The sequence below is a fragment of the Cyrtonyx montezumae genome, unplaced genomic scaffold, assembly GCF_038088225.1.
Source record: "Cyrtonyx montezumae isolate F1298 unplaced genomic scaffold, pur_monq_1.0 scaffold_8, whole genome shotgun sequence".
Classification (NCBI taxonomy): Eukaryota; Metazoa; Chordata; class Aves; order Galliformes; family Odontophoridae; genus Cyrtonyx; species Cyrtonyx montezumae.
Window position 1 is genome coordinate 83,266,789 of NW_027072089.1, and position 5,381 is coordinate 83,272,169.

Genomic DNA, 5,381 nt, shown 5'->3' on the forward strand with positions numbered 1-5,381 from the left:
ACATAGATTGCAATACAAAAGCAGCAGGCTCAGCGTGAACTGTCGCTGTTGGTTATCATGAAAATTCACTCTGTGCAGAGATCTGTTTTGCTTCAAGTGTGTTGCCAATATTAAAAAGGAAATGGTGAAGTTCTCCTTCAGACTTGCAACTGCTGAAATCAACCAAAATTGAGGAGGGTGGATCCTCTCCATTTTGAACACTAACAGTGTTACTTCAAAGGGGATCTCAGCACAGCATCTGGGCCTTACCCTGCTGATGCTGAGACGCACACGGGTGGAGAGGTCAGCCCATGGACCATGAGCCATGAGGCGAAATGGGATGTGCACTCAGACAGGCAGTTTCCCTCTCTTCCCTCCCCATCACCACAGGTACCAGCAGAGTCCACTCAGGGCTCTCTGTCCAGTGCTGATACGAGAGCAGAGAGGTAAACACATCTCCAGAGTGCAGCCAGCCATTTCCTTTCCTGATTTCTCCTCCTGCCCCCAACCCCCCCCCCGAAGTCTCAAAATAAATGGAAAAATGAGAATTGGTCGATGCGGATCTGCATATGTGCACCCACAGGCAGACAGAAGCATCGTTTTGCAAATGAATCGATCCGTGTGAATTCCGCAAGCCTACATGTCCACTTGTTACCCTGTCCCGAGGACAGTTTGGTGTTTGTGTCAGTTGGGAAATTCCAAACGAGTTGCACACCTCTACTCCAGAGTACAATTTCTTTTACATAGACGACCTCGCTTCAGATGTGTTACCTTTACTGATAGGATCTTTTCTTGTAGCACTATATCTTGTGGGAATATTTTTTGATGTAAACCTAATTTGAGAAGCTTATTAAAAATAGAAACTTTTTTTGAAGCACTCACATTGAGGAGTACAGGTAATGTTTTAAAAATTGCACAAAAGAAAAAATGAATGTTGGAATGATTCATTCAGTGTTTGAAAAAGAGATGGCTCTGTTTGAACAGTGAGTTTCATACCTTGTTTGTAAAAAAAAAAAAAAGTTTTTAAATACAAAAGAGGAGAAAGGTTGAAAGTTACATGTTTTTTGTATATAGAAATCGTCATGTCTAGATGATCTGATTTGTATTGGCTTTGGCCAAGGAAGAATTATTACTTAAAAGGCTCTTAAAGAACAACTGTGCTTAATTTTCTGTTCGTACTACATGGGTCCCGTTTCTGGGGAGCGGAGTCGTGCTTCACACTGTTTATTCCTGTGCTGAAAACACACCTTGGAGCGGCAGTTCTCGAGTGCAGCTACCAGGCACTTCAAAGGGTGGCTACGGCGCAGACCTGCCGCCTGCCTCTGCAGTGGGATTTGGCTCCCGGTCCCTCCTGCCCATGCTGAGGGACAGGACCTGTTTGGGGGGTGCCCATGAGGATCCCTCCCGAAGCCTCTCGCTCCTGTTTTTTTCCTCTCTCTCTGGGATGCTGTTCCACGTTTTTTTCAGCACTTCCTGTTCCAGACGAAACCCAAAGAGTGTAATCCTGAGCAAGAAGTGTTTATAACAAGGGATCCTAGCCCAGCCGAGGCCACGTGGCCTTCGGGCCCCTTCCACTGCCCCCTCTCCTCGCCACCGGGAGCAGACACAGCAGGCAGGTTTCCAGTGAGGACCTCGGTTGCTCGAGAGACCGGTGCTTTCTGGAAGCCAAAAGGAGATAATCCTGGAGCCATTTTTGAGGAGAGGGTCTCTTTGTAGTCCAAAGATTGAGCTGGGCAGCTGGTGCCCGGTGGCGGGGTGATGTCCCGGAGCGCTCCCATCCCCTGTGAGGTGGTGAGTGCAGCTTTGGCTCTCGCAGCCATGTCCGGTGTGTCCAGGTGTCCCCAAATCAGGAGGAACGGCCCCAGTTGTGTTACAATGAAGTGCATTCAGCCAACAGGTAGTATTTATACAATAACAGTCTCTAAGGTTTCTGTAGTTGTTTTTTTTTTTTTCTTGTTGTTATCTGAAAGGACTCAAGTCTTCCACTGAGGATTTTACGGAGGCTTCACCAAGGTTGTTTCTTTTTTTGTTTGCTTCTGTTTTGAGCGGTCAAAGCTCCTGCACCCTTCCCCTCGCCCGTGCAGTAGGCATGCAGTGCAAGCGTTGTTTGCAGCAGGCGTTAAGTCACTCGTTGAAGCTGTCATTGCTGTACTACTGGATTGCTGACGTGCAAAAACCCCAGGGCCGGACCCTCAGCCCCGCAGCATCAGCCGAGGTGGGGATCCCCCTGGGGTTTGCTTTAAGAGCCGAGGACCCAATTGCTCTCCTTTCAAATGCAGAACTCCTGTGGGGTCTGGGAGCCGAGCACGAGTGTGGGCTGAGGGTGGCTGCAGGTGGCTACGTTGGCATCTCTGTCTGGCCATAGGGCTGGCCTCTTCGCAAAGTTACTAATCTGTTAGGGCGTAGATACAACCTCTCACGACAGTCAGCTAATGTTGAAACTCACTAATGTATGTATTTGCTCTTTTTTTTTTTTGTTTTTGTTTTTGGAATAATATATTAACTTGTTCAACACTGTTCTTTTCGCAGTGTTAAAAAGGGGGGGAGGGGGGGGAGTTGGGGTGCAGGGTTACGGGCAGGGGTTTCCCAACCTTTTTCAGTTCGGGTGAGCTACTGAAAACCGTTTTGTACTAGCTATGTCACCGCGCTGACAGCCCGCGGGCTGGGGCTGGCTGCGAAGGCGCTCGGCCAGGGGCCTTGCCGGGTGAGGGTCTGCCATTTCTTCAGCATTTTTGAGGTCCTTCTGTTCCGTGTGTTCGTTTGTTTTCTTCTCATTCGGTATCGCTCACGAGGGTTGTCGCAAATCACACTTCCAGCGTAGTTCCCAGCGTAGGCCCAGCAAAAGGGATCTCGCAGCTTTGTGTTGGGGAGAAATCGAGCTGACATGGCCAGTACAAAGGAGAAATAGGGAGGGAATAACGTTTTGCACCTTATTGAAAAGAGGAGAAGATTTTAAGTGCATACAGACATAGTTAAGAGCTTTTATTGTGACGGGAGAACTTTTTTCCATATGCGTGCATACTCTCTGTAATTCCAGTGTAAAATATTGTACTTGCACTAGCTTTTTTAAAACAAATATTAAAAAAAAAAATGGAAGAATTCATATTCTATTTTCTAATGGTGGTGTGTCTATTTGTAGGATACACTCGCGTCTGTTTATTGAATTTTATGGTCCCTTTCTTTGATGGTGCTTGCAGGTTTTCTAGGTAGAAATTATTTCATTATTATAATAAAACAATGTTTGATTCAAAATTTGAACAAAATTGTTTTAAATAAATTGTCTGTATACCAGTACAAGTTTATTGTTTCAGTATACTCGTACTAATAAAATAACAGTGCCAATTGCAAGTGCGTGCTTTGTCTCTGTGAGCTGCAGGTGGGTTCAGACTGCGCTCCCCCGTGGCATAAAACTCTCACACTGTTGGAGTGAAGCTCTTTATTGTGTAACAAAACTTCCCACAGACAACTTTGAAACACAAAACACGACTGCGGCCCTGGCGCTGGAGGCAGTGCGCACATGGGCTGGCTGCAGGGCAGGCAGTGCTGGCACCATCTCAGCAGTGCTGAGTGTGGCGGGGAAGCAGCTAAGGCTCAGCAACTCTGCGTGGACGATGACATGGAAGCTTTTTACAGCTGTCGCAGGAGTTCTGGACTGAATAACGTAGTTAGACATGAAAACTTCAACAACAGTACACACGGGGTCAAGTCAGTGCTAGAACAGGTATCTGAAAGACCCCAGATGAAGGGTTCAGAAAAGGCTTTGAATTCTCGGTGTGCATGACTGAGGAGTTCCCACGCCAGCACACTGAGGTCTGGCTCCTTGCTGTCCTGGTTCTTGCCCTCCCCTGGTCCCTTCTCCCTGGCAGCTGACCAGCAGAAAGGAAGACACAGGTGCACTTCCATAGGAAACACTCTTCCAAAAGTAAGCAAAGGCTCCTGCCCAACTTCACATACTTGCAGGATGCCCCACATCCCACATTCAACTCTACACCCTGAGGAGAGAAGGATGCACAGAAGAGCACAACCCAAGGGGGTGTGGGTTGTTCTGCAATTGACAGGATACTGTCAGGCTGATTTAAATAGTGTAGCGTGGCCTTTTTCATCCCTGTTTACAGATTTTGGTGTACCCAATTCAATCACTGAGGAAACAGAGGAGCCACACTTCAATGCTGATCTCAGCTTAGCAATTGCCTGGCTGGGGAAAGCAGGTGTGACCTTGGCCTGCAGCGCTGCTCATCTCACTCCTGTGTTCCTCTAGTGGAGACAGCATGGGCCTGGGGTGGCAGGGTTAAAGAAGACCAGGTCAAGCAGAATCACCCAACAGTTAGCACTTAAATATGGTACAGATGTTCCACAGAAGGACAACAAGTAACAGAAAACCTGGTAAAATGTGCAGGTGAGGTAGATCTGCAAATGGCACATGGCATTTTGTGGTCTCGGCGTGGACCATCCCACCAGGCACAGCACGCCCCAGTTCCACGTCAAGGTGGCTGTGGGCTTGCAGCACAGGGCGCAGCACCTGGGGCTAAGAGAAGACAAGGGCAGATGGCGGAGGCACAGGGCCAGGTGCTAAGTGAGGGCTCCACCTGTCTTTGTTCTGCATGCAGACAGGGAGTGGTGACTTGGGGGAGCGCTGCCTCTGAGGGAGACGCAGCCATGCAATCAGTGCAGTTTTTCTGCAGCTGACCTCCCTCCCGCTTGCTCTGAAGACAGAAGGAGAAAACAGAAAGAAAAAATGCTGCTCCTCAAAATGATGGCAACAGCTGCTAGTCAGAAAACCGAATACCTTAAGTCCGTGCTTTACCAGTCACCACTCTTAACGTCAGTGTCATTGGAGAACTGGGGACACCTCTTAACGTCAACCTACCCTCAGCTTTTCCTATTGGCACTGGTCAGACAAAGGTGCATGAGCGTGTGTGCAGCCTCAGGCCAGGCTGATTGTGTTACACATGCAGCTTGTCCAGGGTGGAGCCCCCACACTCACCACCCCTGCAGAGAGGCAGCCCTCCATTGCCCCAGCAGTGGTCCTTTGGAAAAAGAAACTGTTTCACAGAGATGACACAAAGCTGCTCAATTCGGTGTGCATATGATCTCTTTAGAAAAATGCTTACAAATATATATATGTGTCTATGTATTTCTTAACTTTCATTTAGAAATGTAGCTAAAAAATGTAGAAAAGCAGTAAGTGAGCGTAGGCATGAGACCAGCACGCTGCTGCATGTCCCACGTATGAAGGCACGAGGGCAGAGACATATCTGTGGCACAGGCCTGCAACGTGACGGCCTGATGCAGTCTGACCCTGCTCCTCACAGCAGTGTTCATTTCCTTTATACCCTACACATCGTGTACATGAAGGAATGGCAACCTCCTACAGTTGCACAGAGAGTAACGCTGCCTGTACT